Below are 16,253 nucleotides of genomic sequence, written 5' to 3' on the forward strand. Positions count from 1 at the left end.
AAAAACATTGATGTGGGAGAGAAACATAGCTCAGTTGCCTCCTGCAAGCACCCCAACTGGGGATAGAACTCCAACTGGGCATGTGACCTGACCAGAAATCGAACCTGAAACCTTTTGGTGTACAGGATGATGCCCAGCTAACTGAGCCACCCGGCCAAGGCTGCACACTTATCTCGATTGCATTAGAGTGCCTAATTCACTGCCACATTTCAAATTAAATGACATTTAAATATGTAATTACCAATATAACTTGGCAAAAGTGATCTCTCATTGTTTTCACTTGCTTGTTTTGAACAAGTGTTCAAATGCACATCAGCTATTGTCTTGCCAATTATCTATTTTTTGATTTTGTAGTTTTTATAAACATAACATATAGTTATTATTATAAATTAAAGATTTGAAAATATACTACAGATATTTTCCCAGAGTTTGTTCCTCCTTTGCTGGTAGCAATTATTTATATACCTATGTGTCTATTTCTGTTTTAATCTTCTACTAAAGGAAATTAGAAAGGAGTTCATGAAAAACAGAAAATATTTGTAGATGGATCTGGGCCCTGGCATCACCTGTAGACTAATGACTTTAGGAAGGGCCATTGACTAGAGGTTGTTGCCAGTCAAAGGTAATGAGTGCTCAATTAAGTGAGCATTCTCACTGAACTGAAATGCTTCCTTCTCGGCCTCTCCCTTTTTTAATGCTTTTTTTTTTTTTCCTTTTAAATAACAACATGCAATTTTCTACCCTTTTTTGTTGTAGTTTTAAATTATGGATCTTTAAATTTTCAAAGACATTTTTGGTATTTCAGTAGACCATATAGTTTTTCTACCTTTGACCCACTAGTGTGGTTAATTATAGTAACATACTTTTTAAATAAAATTAAACTCTGGAAATAAATTCTATGTGATTATAGCTTGTATTTTTTGACTGATTTGCTCATAGTTTATTTAGAATATTTATATAAATTACAAAGAGAGGGAGCTTAAAAGGTTACTTAAAATGAATGAGATTAATCTGTTTTCTTTTGCATGGTTTTTGCATGCACAGTAGCCTTATAAAATTTATTGGAAACTTCACAGCTTTTACTTTTTCAAAGAAGTTTAAATAACAGAAGAATTACCATATTTATGAAAATTTATCAGAAATGTCATAGAAAACTAATGAAACCAGAGTATTCTGATTCTTTTATTTTAAAATTTTTGGATATCTTTCATGAGTAATAATCAGTTTTGGGTTTATAGTATTTTTAAAATAAATTTCTAAATTCATTATTTAATATAAAATAATTTTAGTTATAATTTTTAAATTTGTTAGCATAAATTTGTTCAAGTAGTATATTTTTTATAAAGTTTTTCTTATTTTTCATTTTTGCATACATTTCTGCAGTCAAATACTCTACCACTGAGCTATACCTCCATTTTTTTGTGTGTTCATTTCTGTTTCTGTTATCTAACTACAATATAAATTTTACTATTTTCATAGAAAAATTGTTACTTTAAGATATACTTTAATTGTATAATTAATCTCTACATTTATCATTATGGTTATTTCACTTCCTGTTCTTAAACTTGCCTTATTTTTTCTTAAGTTGTAATTAAGTGAAAACTTTATTTATATATCTGTTTTTATTTCATTATTAAAATGATTTTAAGGTAATTATGTACTAATGCACATAACTTGGCCATAACTTATACATGCAAAATATTATTAAAATATTTAACATTATGCAAAATATTAAATATGATTATTTTTTAGCATTTTACTTAGCATTTTATTTCTTTAGTCAACTTTATTTTAAAACCAGAATTTTATTTCTTTATTGTAGATAAAAAAACAGAAAATACAGTGTAATTTACAGTCATTACTAATTTGATTTCCTTTAGTGTTTATTTACACTTTTCTAGTATTTTTAGAATAATGCTAGCTACTATAATCTGTAAATGTCCAAATTTCATAGTGTAGCTCAAAACCTTTTTTTTTTTTTTAGCTCAGAATATTATTGCATTGTGGACTTTATGGTTAATACTTAGCTTTTCTCCATTTTGTGATTGAAGCACATAGCTTATGCCTCTTTTTTAAATTTTTTTTTATGGCTAAGACTTAAGACTTATCTTTTAATTATAATATGACATATATTTCTTATATATGTTCTAATTTGTGCATTTTCTCTTTTTAATTTTATTCTGTTTTTATTTCCTTAAATTATTAATCCATTTTTATAAAATGTATTTTTCTGCATTGTAAAGAAATACTACCACCAAAAACCTATGGCAAAGGTATTAATGCTTTTTAAAAAAATAGGTTTTTATTGATTTTTAGAGAAAGAGGAAGGGAGAGAGATAGAAAGATAGAAACATCAGTGAGAGAGGAACATCATGAATCAGCTATCTCCTGCAAGCCCCTTATTGGGGATAGTGACTGCAACCTGGGCATGTGCCCTAACCAGGAATCTGGGTTGATGCTCAACCACTGAGCCAGACTGGTTGGCTGCGTGATACTTTTATTTATTTATTTTAGTATGCGAGCTTAGACCTCACTAAAACCTCCTAAATTAAAGCTCCCTGAGTAAATCTGATCCACCCTGCTATTTCAAAAACATTGTTCTAGAACAGGGGTGGGGTTTGGTTTGGCTCTGCCAAGGCAACTGCAGGCAGGACTTGAAATTCAATAAATCTAGGAGGTTTTTTTCATACAACATAAATTTATATTTAGTAAATTATATTAAATGAATGATATTATAAATATTCAAATGGCCCTTGGCAGAAAAAAGGTTCCTCACTCCTGATCTAGAAGATTCCTAAGGCTCTGCTACACCTATCTTCCCAATCTTTAAGAGAAAAAGTTCATATGCATCAGTTTAAGACAAAGTAGACTACCTTCAGTGCTTAGGGTTGGAGATTACTGTCAAAAGAAAAAAAAAAAACTACTATCTTTGTATCCTTATTCTGTGGAGTCTGAATTCTCTCTTTTAGTTTTTAGCTTTGAATTATTATTACTTTGAAACTGAGTCTGGTTTCTCCATAGGATACACTTCCTGTTATAGCCTTATTTGGCTAGTGCTTCAACAGGGTGTTAAAGATGCCTGTGATTTTGGAGGGATTCTAATTTCTAGGCCAAATAATAATGAGAATAGGTTTCAGAGTAAAAGAGTTAATGGGGCAACTTACCTAGATGGACCCATCACCATGATTCATATTTTTGTTTTAACACAGGACCATAACTGATCACAAGGCCAGGATTTTCCAAAAGAATTTAAAATTCATTCTAATATAAGATGGTTGCCCAATCTTGCCTAATCTTGCAATCTATATTAGTAAGTATTTTCCAGAGTAGCAGAATTAACTGGATATCCTGGATCTGTCTATCTATCTATCTATCTATCTATCTATCTATCTATCTATCTATCAGAACCTACTTATTAAGAGATTCATTATAAGTTATTGGCTCATGTGATTGTGGACTCATGATGAGTCCAAAATCAGATAGGACAGACCAGTAGCCTAGAGACTTAGGGAAAGTTCAATGTCAGTCTGCTTCCGGTGACGGAATTTCTTCTTGCTCAGGAGAGGTCAGTCTTTATTGTATTGAGACCTTCAACTGATTGGATACAGCAAGCCTATGTGATAGACAGTAATTAGTTTCACTAGAGTCCACTGATTTAAATGTTAACCTCATCTAATAACCTCTTGCATAAACATCCAAGATACTTTTTGATCTGATATCTAGGCACCCAGGCCAAGCCTAGTTAACACATAAAATTAACCAACCCATTATCTCTTCATGTGTATGTATCCCACCAATATAGAATGAAAGAAAAATATTTTGGTACTCTATATGACTATACCTACCATACACAAAGCACAAATCAGATAATGTCTAAAGTATTCTTCTGTTACCTACTATACATGTTTGTTTCTTAAAACTATGCCTTTCTTCTACAGCTGGCACAGTCTATCCTACATATTTACATTAATATCTTCATAGGCCTCTTACAAGGTGGGCTTTGCCCTTGTAATCCTGATTACTTATTTTTTGCTTTTAGTCAAAATAGAAAATAGTAGTAATGAAATTCTCTCTTTTTAAAAATAATTCTTTATTGTTGAAAGTTTTACATGTGTCTCCTTTTTCCCCTCATTGATCTCTCCCTGCCCACACCTGCCCCTCAGCACATGCCCCCACCCCCGCTATTGTCTATGTCCATTGGTTTTGCTTATATGCATGCATACAAGTCCTTTGGTTGATCTGTATCCTCCCATCCTTCAACCTCCCCTGCCTTCCCTCTGAGGTTTGATGGTCTGTTCCATGCTTTTATGTCTCTGGATCTATTTTTGTTCATCAGTTTATGTTGTTCATTATATTCCACAAATGAGTGAGATTATGTGACATATATTTTTCTCCAACTGGCTTATTTCCTCAGCATAATGCTCTCCAGGTCCATCGATGCTATTGCAGATGGTAAGATTTCTTTCTTTTTTACAGCAGCATAGTATTTCATTGTGTAGATGTACCACCGTTTTTTAATTATTAGAGTCCGGGGGCATGAAATTTGTGCACTGGGGGGTGGGGGGTGTCCCTCAGCCCAGCCTGCACCCTTTCCAATCTGGGACCCCTCGAGGGAGGTCCAACTGCCCGTTTAGGCTCTTTGGGATCAGGTCTAAATGGACAGTCGGACATCCCTCTCACAATCCAAGACTGCTGGCTCCCAACTGCCCGCCTGCCTCTGCCTGCCCCTAACCGCTTCTGCCTGCCAGCCTGATCACCCCCTAACCACTCACCTGCCAGCCTGATCATCACCTAACTGCTCCCCTGCCAGCCCAATCACCCCAACTGCCCTCCCCTGCCAGCCCAATCACCCCCAACTGCCCTCCCCTGCCAGCCCGGTCACCCCTAACTGCCCTCCCCTGCAGGCTTGGTCACCCCCAACTGCCCTCCCCTGCCGGCCTGGTCCCCTTCAACTGCCTTCTCCTGCTGCCCCCCCCCTCCCGAACTGCCCTCCCCTGCAGGCCTGATTGCCCCCAACTGCCCTCCTCTGCAGGTCTGGTGCCCCCCAAATGCTGGCCTGGTTGCCCCTAACTGCCCTCCCCTGCAGGCCTGGTTGCCCCCAACTGCCCTCCCCTGCAGGCTTGGTCCCCCCAACACCCCTCCCCTGCTGGCCTGGTTGCCCATAACTGCCTTCCCCTGCTGGCCATCTTGTGGAAGCCATCTCTGATCACATGGGGGAGGCCATCTTGTGACCACATAGGAGCGGCCATCTTGTGCGAGGGTATGACAGTCAATTTTAATATTATCTCTTTATTATATAGGAGGATTGGTTTCAGAGAGGAAGGGAGAGGAAGAGAGAGATAGAAACATAAATGATGAGAGAGAATCATTGATTGGCATGCCCCACAATGGGGATTGAGCACACAACCCAGGCATGTGCCCTGACTGAGAATTGAACTGTGACTTCCTGGTTCGTATGTTCATGCTCAACCACTGAGCCATGCCAGTTGGGCTAGTGTTGGCTTTTCTATTGAGGCTTGTTGATATTGTTTCTGGTACCACTTGTGCCACATTAGGGAAGTTACCATGATCTCAGGGAATGTCCCATCACCCAATGACTTTCTCTGCATTGTGGTTGATACAGATTTTGGGACACCTGCAAAAATTGTTTTCAAATGTTTTTCTTACTGGAAAATGGATTCCAAATGGAGCCTGTTTGTCCCATGACTGTCCCAATTTCAATCACCTCACATAATTGGAAAAAGGGGCTGGTGAAATTCTGCTACACTTTTGCTTCAAAAACTCCTGATAGAGTTCCATCTAAAAACTATAAAATACTACATTAGTTAAGGATATAATAAATTTTTAGTTCTTGTTAAGGAAAATGGATCCTATTTTTAGGCACCTGTTTCAGCACAGTGCAGTCCTCCTTTGGATTTTTTTTTTTCTTATTCCCCTGAGAGTTATGTCTATTTCTGATTCTGTTCGGCAAGTCCTCTGTGAGAATAGAAAGGCAATGAACTCATTTGATTTTTGTTTTAGCAATGCCTGTCTTTTCAGTCAGCAAATTGCTCTAGCCATCTATAAGAAACTTCACTCTCTCTGTCACTGACCTTTTGTTACTTCCTTGCTTGAAAAATGTCTTATTATTTGTCTTAACGTCTTCTGCAATCTTCTTTTCATTTGCCACCTTTCATTTTCTTATCATATTTTTCTTTCACATGTCAAGCTTGAAATAATTCATATATTCATATATGTTTCATGAGCTTTTCTTTCCCTGATACTCCTCTTTGCATTTGGTGTTGGTAGTGTAGGAATTTCCCATGTCTTTATGATCTGATGCAGCACATTAAATGCAAAAAGCTTAATTGCTTTAGCTCTTCCTTATTTCTGCCTTAACTTTTAAACTGGAGTAGTAAAAACAGTATCCATTTAGTCATTGAACAAATTTATACTCAATATCTACTCTACTTTAATGCTATGATTTGTTATAATGAAGTTCAAGTTCAGAAAAAATATATAGCTTTTCTGGTTCTTAATATAATCTTTCACATTTCCTTTTACTTTATTTTTCTGTCTTTCTATTTGAGTCTTGTGGGGTGCAAATAGAATTTAGGAATATTGCAAAATCTGATGGAAAGGTTTTCACTGTAGCCCCACAGGGCAAAGTTCTTTATGTGGAACTCTACTCTCTTTAATAAAGATTGTTGTCAAAAATGATGTGGCATGATTTCTTAAAACATCCAAATATTTTTCAGTGCTGTACTAACTGTGTCCATGGCAAGGCATGAGTCCCTTTGTGCAATGCGTGAAAGCCCATCCAATTGAGGCAGGCTGGGAAGGCTCAGGTTCTCCCCCACCTTCAGGGTCAGGTGGGAAAGTTTCAGTTACTATGAAGTATATGGATTCAGATATTTATAATGCTTAAAAATATTTATATATATTCACTCTCTTTTCTGTTGGAGGTAGCAATTTTCACAGAGCTGCTTTTTATAGAATAGTTTCTCTTTTCTAATCAAAGTGCCTGTTAATGATGAATTGTATCATTTTATAATATTCTTTGAGAAAAAAAGAAAAATAATGAGTAAAATAGTGATGCACTCTTCACATTAATTTTTTTGTTATCATTACTTTTAGATTTTTAGGTATTGGTTCTCCTACCATATTGCTTATAAAGAATCCAAGGCAATTTGCTTTCTAGTTATACATGAATAAACTGCGGGACTAACCCTTGTGCTGCTTACTAAAGTGATCTGGCTTGCTCCTGTTAAGCATGAAGAAAGCAGCCCTAGATAATTGGGCAATTAAAATTAAGGAACATGCAGCACAAAGAGATTCTCCACATTCAACTCAGCTCAGCATAAAATATTGTTAATTCAACTTTAAAACAAACTTTTGTCTTAAACAAATACTGGGCTTTGTATTGATCCTTGTTGCATATAAGGCTAATAATTTTTATCTTGCAAAAAACAGTTAGATTAGAGGAAAGAACATTAAATATTAAGTTCTGGTTGTTTCTTTCTGCCAGTGAAGTATTGAATTTTCTGGCACATCTTGACCAGCTTTTCTAACAGGATTATAGAAAATATCAAAATCGAAAACAGATCATAGTGAGTGGTGACAATGAATCTGTTTTCATGAACATAGTATAAAGTTTGACTAATTCTCCAATAGTGTAATGCTAATGCTTCTATAATCTGAAATGAGCTTTTTTTTTAGTGACAATAAGCTAAAATGTATGTACATGTTTTGTATCATTCTGTATATTTTAAATGATGTACATATAACATGTATGGCTACAAAATGACTATATATTATCTGAATGTGTAATTTTCCAATATTTAAAAAAAACACCATTTTTTAAATAACCTTAGGGAACATTATTTAATGTGTTTTTATCTCTCATTCAGTTCCTTGGTTCAGATTAGGATATTTTCTGTTGTTATTCTATTAATAATAATTAATAGCTTACCTCCATCATTTCTGCTTGAAAAAGACACACACATAGCATTTGTTTCTTTTATATTTAGTCTATTCTTCCACATAGCTCCACTCCCCTTCTAGCTGGAAAAGGTCACCTTGGTGCCTCAGGTCTGTGATCTGAGGTCAGAGATTTGCTCATCTGTGGCAAGCAGTTGGAGCGATTCTGCATGTCTCCTTTCCTAGCAATGCATACATGAAGTTTTCATAGGAAAATACTTTGAAAGACTGTAGACAATGTCTTTGGTTTCCAGGCATCATTCAATTTAAAGTGATGATGATTTGGATTCCAGTTGGCATTGTGTGTTCCTGCTTTTTGTTACAATTTCATGTTCAAAAGATCTTAGCACATTGGATCCGAATGCTGCTTTGCTGAGGTTTTCAAGTGCAAAGTAAAAGCTAAATTGAGGACAAGGAAGAAAGAAGACCCATCCATTTGCATGGAAGTTTGTCTTTGCTATGTTTGTACTTTCCGAAACATGAAGATGATGATGGAATTGTTGAAAGGCCAACAATTACAATCAGCATGTGAGTTCACATAATTTGTTTTCTATACTGCTCCATATTTTTCTGAGTGTATATATAACACTCCCTGGGTTTCTTTAGTATCTGCAGCCATGTTAATACCAGTATTGATCCTGTCATTTGGGTGATACATTATCTGATCCATTAGTCAATACCAATGCAGGGAAATATTATTTTAGGAAAATATGCAGTCACTTATGTTTTACTAGAGGCCCAGTGCATGAAATCCGAGCACTGATAGGGTCCCTAGCAGCTGGCGGCTGCTGGCCAGAGCCTCCCTCCCTCCCCCCAGCCAAAAAGCAATAAAGTATATAAAGGTAGAATTACTGAACAACAAGTTTTTTTGTTTTTGTTTTTTTTTTTTGTTCATCACTCTCTCATCTATACATGTTAACTCTACTTCTAACATAAATTTCTGAGAATTGTTTTAAAGTGAGGTAATATGTAAATTTGTGTATTTAACTCAACATTTTTAATGATAACAAAGGTCAACAGCAACTAAGTTGGAAACACTTGCTATATAGTGTGGCAATGGGTCCATAGTATCAGCATGATGTACCTGAGTGAGCTTAGAAATGCATTTTAACAAGATCTCCAGGCAATTTGTATTCAGAGTCATTTAAGAAGCACTTGGCTAAAATACCCTTAGCTTGGCACCAGTTAAACTCTATTTATCATGACCCAACAATGCTGGTTCAATGGCTTAAATACACAAATATTGTATAAGGTGCTGAAACATGACAACAAAATATAAGAAAATGTGAAAACATGAGTTATAGCCTCACAATTCAGAATTGTAAATCCTATGATATGAGCATGAATTTCTTGGGGAAGTACAGCAGCTGCCATGTTCCAACTCAAGTAATTAGCTCATTACAGGAAACTAGTAATATCTGTTTTTTTCAAGTCGTACAGCATATTTTATCATCCTGTTCTGTAACATTTCAAATGATTAAAGCTAGTATAAAATAATTGATGTTAAAGATAGGTCTAAATTTGAAATAAACATGTTAAATAAAATGAGTCCCTCATTTTCTTTCATTTCTAAAACACTTTATTTTTTTTTATATTACATCTTTCCCCCCAATTAATTGGAGTTATTATTCCATTATGAATAAATTTTTCTATACTGAAAAAATGTGTGTTTGTGTGGTCTCTTTTCTCATATATTTGTAAATATAGATGTGCTTTAAATTTTATTTAATATTATTTAAATCTCCAATTATTATAAGCTCATATTATTATTTAGTATTATAATCTCAAATTATATGTTTGCTGATATATTCTAAATGGCAAAGATCCTATAGAAACCGCCTTTGGGTATTCACACTGTGCATTTCTCTTTCTGAGAGCAAATGTGTATGTATGCTATGCAGAGGGCCTAATCCACATAATCCTCACAAGTTAAATTCTGATTCTTCCCGGGTCTCAGTGATGTTTTAAGTACAGTAGCAATAAGAAAAAAAAAAAGAAAAAGAAAATGTTACTTATTCCCTCTAGAGGTCTGCTAGGAATGAGAAATTCACACTGAAAATAATTTACAGTTGTTGGAAATAAAGTGTATTACAATATACAACATGGTAATGGAATTTCTCAGACTTATACTTTTGAACTTCTGGCATTTTCTTGGGGCAAAAGGAGAAAATGAAATGTCTGCATTTTGTTTCTAAGTTGTTTTGAGTTGTACTATTTCTTGTAGTATTTCATAATGAATCTGGGTATTTTCTAGCAAAGACACATCTGTGAGCTACTTCAAGATAATTATGTAGGACATCAAAGAAATTAATAACAGAAAGAGTTAATTCTATTTCTAAAAGTGCCTTTTGGAGCTGGAAAGTAGCTGAGGCTACTGGGATAATCTGAGTCAATTATATTGAATTCACATAGGGTGATTATGTACTGGGCGCCTCCTTCTACCAGCTGTTCTTAATCAGTCCTGATTCCTTAGCTCAACTAATGCCCCCTACAATGCTGACTCTCTTGCTCAAGCAAGATTCCTTAATAATTGCTCACTCATTTGGATCAATCTTCCTCATCACTTGCTTTTCTACTTTTTGCTTCCTCTGAGTTATTTCTGACATCTTTACATCAAATATTAATGATTTCTTATTGCTTTCCTTTGTCATAAAATGTGAGATTTACATAAAATGTGAGATTCACAATGCCCACTGATTTTTTTAAGTATTAGGGTTGAGGTCCAGAAAAGTGTAAGAACAGCATGCTAACTTGCATGAACTGATTGTTAATGGTGGGGAACATTGTCTCCATAGATCTTACATTCTAATGAGTGGTAGCAACAACATCAATGACAATTACCCCCACCCTCCACCAAAAAGAAACCCCAAAGCAAAAAAAAAGAAAAAAAGATACACATGTAAAATATATTTAAGGTTAGATGGAAAGTGAAAGCCTATTGAGAAGGTGATATTTGAATTGTGACTTAAAGGAAGCAAGAGAGTGAGTCCTGTGGATATCTGGAGCAGAGTATCCCCAGGAGAGACAATGTCAAGTGCAAAGATCCTGTGGCATGAGGGCACCTGCTCTGTTAGAGAAAAAGTGAGGGTCACATGGGCAGAGCTGAGTGAGACAGGAGTGAAGAGTTGGTGATTTGGACAGAGAAATGACAAATGGTCAGATCATGGAGGGCCTTGTGGTTTACAGTAAGAACTGTGGCTTTTACTCTAGGTAATACCAGGGGTTTTTCCAACATTCTAAGCAAAGGAATGATGTGGAAACTAATTTTTTTTAATGGGATCTATCTGACTGCTGTGATGAGAATAGATGGGAAGGAACAAGAATGGATGCAATGAAACCTATTAGGAAGCTATTATAATATTCAGGTGGGTTGGACTTTGATAGTTGCAGCAGAGATGGAAAAAAATCAAGTGTGATTACTTAAGAAAGTATAGTTAGAAGACCTGAGTTGAAGGAGAAAGAAGTTTAGGCTGATTCTGAGGTTTTTACCTGAGCAATTAGATATGGGGAATTTTCAGTAAGTAATGGCTTGGAAGGTAATCCTTGTATATATTATATTAAAAATGCCTGTTAGACTTCTAACTGGAGATTCTGAGTAAGCAGCTGGATACACATAAGTCTGATGTTCAAGAAAGAAGTAAGGCGGAGGGTATAAATTAGGGTGTCATCAGCAAATAGATGGTACTTACAATCAATCATGAGGTAAGGTGAGATCACTTGGGGAGTAAATACAGATACAAAAACAAATCAATTTAATAGGATAGACTTTATTCAGATTATTGTCATTAAATCACTCCCTACATAACTGTATCTCTCCTTTCCCCCATCTCTATACATACTTATGTTAATAGAAACAAAATACTATTTCATTGCATATTTCTTACAAAAATGCTATTAACTCCTACCCATGCTTTATGATTCAGCTTAAATGTCACATTCTCCATGTAACAGCCTTGCATCATCTTTCTCAGCCATTAGATCATGAAGTTCCTCAAGGTGAGGATCACATATTTCCAATGCCCAGTACTGTACTTGAAATTTAAAGGTACTTGGTGTATTAGTGAATAAAATAAAATAAAATAAAATAAAATAAAATAAAGTGAGAGGGAGAGAGGATAAAGAGAGCCTGCAGGATAAGCAGCGGGAAGAGGTCTGTGGGAGGGAGACCGATGTATATTTTTTTAGTGTGTAATCCTGGTCCTGAAAAGCTGCTTGCAATTTTTACCAACATGGAATACATCCCATATAACTTAGCAGAACATGATTCAATTTCCTCTTCTGTGAAATGAGAGTGTTGAACTAAGTCCCTTCCAGCTTTAAAATGCAAAGGTTTCAGATTCCCAAGTGAAATATGATCTGTGATTCGTGCAGGCTTTTTCTTCCTCATGTTTGGTCATGCCTGGTTATCTAAAACCTCTGTGCTGGCTGTGGATGCCCTCGCCGCCCCTGCTAAGTCTCACTTCCTCTCAACCCTGACTTGGTACACCTTAAAGCCCTTATTATTTTACAAGTTATTGTTGCTCTCAAAAAATTCCTGTCTGCTGTATTTGCAATATTTGTATTTGTTCTGTGGTGCCTTGACTTTCCTATTCACTATGTAAAACAAAACAAAACAGAACAGAAACATATAAACAAACCCCTATTTTGTCTATCTGTATACAAATCTTGACATTAGGCAATACAATTATTGTAAATGCTATCACTTAAAAATGGCTGAGGCATTGGGTGGAAAAAATGTGACAGATTTTTACAGTGATTATCATTCATTTACTCATGGTATTTCAGAGAACTTTGCCACTGATTCACAGCATTCCATATTTGACAATATCATTAAATATTAGTTAACTAGAGGCCTGATGCATGAAATTCAAGCAAGGGGCTCAGCCCTCCCAGCCACAGCAGCTTGCCTGGGCCCTCGCAGACCTGGCTTAGTCGGGAAGATCATCCAGAAGGACCTCCGGAATGTCGTTTGGCTCTCCAGTCGAATTAGCATACAATGCCTTTATTATTATAGATTATTATAGATAAAGACCTGCTCTCATTCTCGCCATTTTTTCTGCTTCATTCAAAGGTTATTGCTGAAATATAAACCAATGAAACATGTGCCTGAAATGGAGTTCATTATCAACTGATTTCATTTAATTCAGCCTTCAGTGGTGACTTATTTCTGAAATTAGGTGCTTTCTATACCAACCCTAATAGCGCAAAACCTTTGTTCTTATTCCTAGATTATAGAAAATCCCATGGAGAGAAGTCTTGGTTATAAAATTCAGATGTTTGTGGTAAAGTGTAATAAAGCCCCAAAGTCTAAAACTCATTAAACTAAAACATCTTAGGTCAACTTTAAATCCCTTTCTTACTTAGTGGCTTAAAAAAATAACACAAGCCTATTAGTCTTTTTGTTCTTGTGAAATATACAACCTGAAGTTGATTTTTCATTAGAGAGGAGATTAAATTTAAAAACCAGAACAATAGAAAGTTTAAATGATTCTAAATGAGTCATATTACATTAGTAACCTAAATTCATCTTTGCAGTTGCTGCATAATTAAAGATAAAATATTTTAGTACACTGCTTTAACACTGATGTAATTATTTTGTCTAACAGTGGACCTAATTTCCTACCATTAATTGGGAGTTATTTCAACCAAATGCCAGATGCTTGCTAAATTTCTATGTGATCAATGCTGTATTTGGTTGTGCAGAAGTAGCTTTCAAACTTTTAGAACTAAGATCGACTGTTGAGAAATACATTTGTATATTGTGAACCTGTGTACATACAGACATTTCAACAGAAAGAAGAGTTTCAAGAAACAAAACCTAAGTGTATGTTTGTGAAACACTCTGATGTTGTCTTTGCTTTCTACTCTACTTAATTCAGTTATTTTATTCAATATAATTTAAAAATGTTAATTGACACTCAAGACCAGCAGATTAAAAAAAACAAACAACTGCTCTAGAATATGTAAAGATTCTGTCCCTGAGGAGGTTATAACTAGATCAGGAGAAAAAAATTATATGTAACAAAATATAGTTTAATATTAGAGTCGGTGAAAATATCTTCAAAAACATGCGTTTTGAGCTTGATTTTGAAGAACAAGAGTGGGAAAGTGAAGGTACAAATCGGAAAGGCCAACTCATAGGAATAAATATAAGTATTTTGTTTCCAGAATAATGAGAAGACAATCCTGGTTGAAGTACAAGATGTGGTTTGAGCATCAGGGAATTATAAAGGCGGAGAAATCATTTATAATTAAATGCATAATAACTCTGAGATTAAGAAATGTACACCTAATAGAGAAGAAACTAGAGAGTAATTTAAAATTTTGATAATTATAAATGTGTTTATTAAATAATATTTAAGGATAATTATAACATGAAAATATATTCTCAGGATGAATTATAAAGAAATGACTCCTGGGAGGATGGCCCACTGTGGCAGCAATTCTGACGTCATGTGCATAGAATCCAGACTAGATGGTAGCATCCAGCTTGCATATTACATAAATTTCTGGGTATGATTTATAAACTCTCTACTTACAGAGTTGACATGCATATCTTAGGATTTATTAACTTTAAGTGTCCATTGTCCAAGTGGTCCAGGTGACATGTGGGTTATTTTAGGATTGTTAAGTTTTAATCAAAGTCATAACAGAACAAAGAAAAGCAGCATTTGGTTAATAACTATTTCATGGGAGGTCAGGTACCTCTGCTTCAACATGGTTCACATATCATCTGAATCGGAATCTCTAGGGATTTTGTTCAAAATGTAAAAGATTGGACTCCTACTTAAGATATGCTTGATCAAGCTATTCAGGATTAACTGGGACATCTGAATTTATAACAAACTAGAGGCCCGGCGCACAAAATTTATGCACAGGTACAGTCCCTAGGCCTGGCCTGCGATCAGAACCATTTTCCCCAGCTGCCAACCCTGCCCCCCGCCGCCACCCACCCCCTGTTCTCCATTTGCCATCGGGTGATCAGTGTCTGACAGCTGGGGGAAGGGACTGAGAGGTTGGGTGTTCCTGCCTGCTTGCCAGCCCCACCCTCGCCACAAGCGGCCATCAGGTGATTGGAGCCTGCTGGCTGGGGAAAGGGACCAAAAGGTGGTCAGTGCACCTCATAGTGACTAGTCCAGTGGTTAGGGTCAATTTGCATATTTCCCTTTTATTATATAGGATAGAGGCCTGGTGCATGGATGGGGGCTAAGTGGCCTTCCCTGAAGGGGGGGGCCCTAAATCAGGGTGGGGGATCCCCACTGGGGGCGGGGCTGGCCTGGGTGAGGGGCCGTGGGCAGTTTGCAGGCCGGCCATGCCCCTGATCAGGGTGGGGGTCCCCGCTGGGGGGGGGGGGGCTGCCTGTGCAAGGGGCCGCAGGCAGTTTGCAGGTTGGTCACACCCTCAATTGGGTGGGGGTCCCCACTGGGGGCAGGGCCAGCCTGGGTGAGGGGCCATGGGCCGTTTTCAGGCTGGCCACACCCTCAATCAGGGTGGGGGAATCCCTACTTGGGGGCAGGACCAGCCTGGGTGAGGGGTTGTGGGTGATTTGTAGGCCAGCCATGCCCCCAATCAGGGGGGAGGGGGGCTCCCCTCTGGGTGGCAGGGCCGGCCTGGGCAATGTGCTGTGGGTGGTTTGCAGGCCGGCACACCCCAGCTTTGTTAGGAAGGACATCTGGAATGATGTCCAGAAGACGTTGGTTCTATCCAGTCTAATTAGCATAATACCCTTTTATTAGTATAAATACCCAAAGCATATCCTGACTACTTAAGTTTGAATCACTTATTTTATAGTTGCATGAACTAAAGGTAGGGAGAATAAGTGATTCTCAAAGTCACACTGTCAGTGAAATAGCTGAAACTAGGATCTGACTTTGCTTGATGTTAAACAGGAATAGTTTGTGTAATCAGACATGTCTGATTATGGACTTTGACTCACTTTTTACCACTTGTATAACTCATGTCAAACAGATTAAGCTCCCTGGGCCACCAATTCCCTTTCTGAAAATCCTATATAATAAAGAGCTAATATGCAAATGGTTGCCATGCCCTCACACCATCCTATCTAATAAAAGAGCAATATGCAGATTGACCATCACTCCAACACACAAGATGTCTGCCCCCATGTGGTCAAAGATCCTGCCCCCATGTGGACACAAGATGGCCACCACAATATGGCCAGCAGGGGAGGGAAGTTGAGAGAGACCAGGCCTGCAAGAGAGGGAAGTTGGGGGTGATCAAGCCTGCAGGGGAGGGCAGTTAGGGGTGAACAGGCTGGCAGAGGAGGGAAGTTGGGG

This window comes from Eptesicus fuscus, chromosome 8 (genome assembly GCF_027574615.1).
Source record: "Eptesicus fuscus isolate TK198812 chromosome 8, DD_ASM_mEF_20220401, whole genome shotgun sequence".
NCBI lineage: Eukaryota > Metazoa > Chordata > Mammalia > Chiroptera > Vespertilionidae > Eptesicus > Eptesicus fuscus.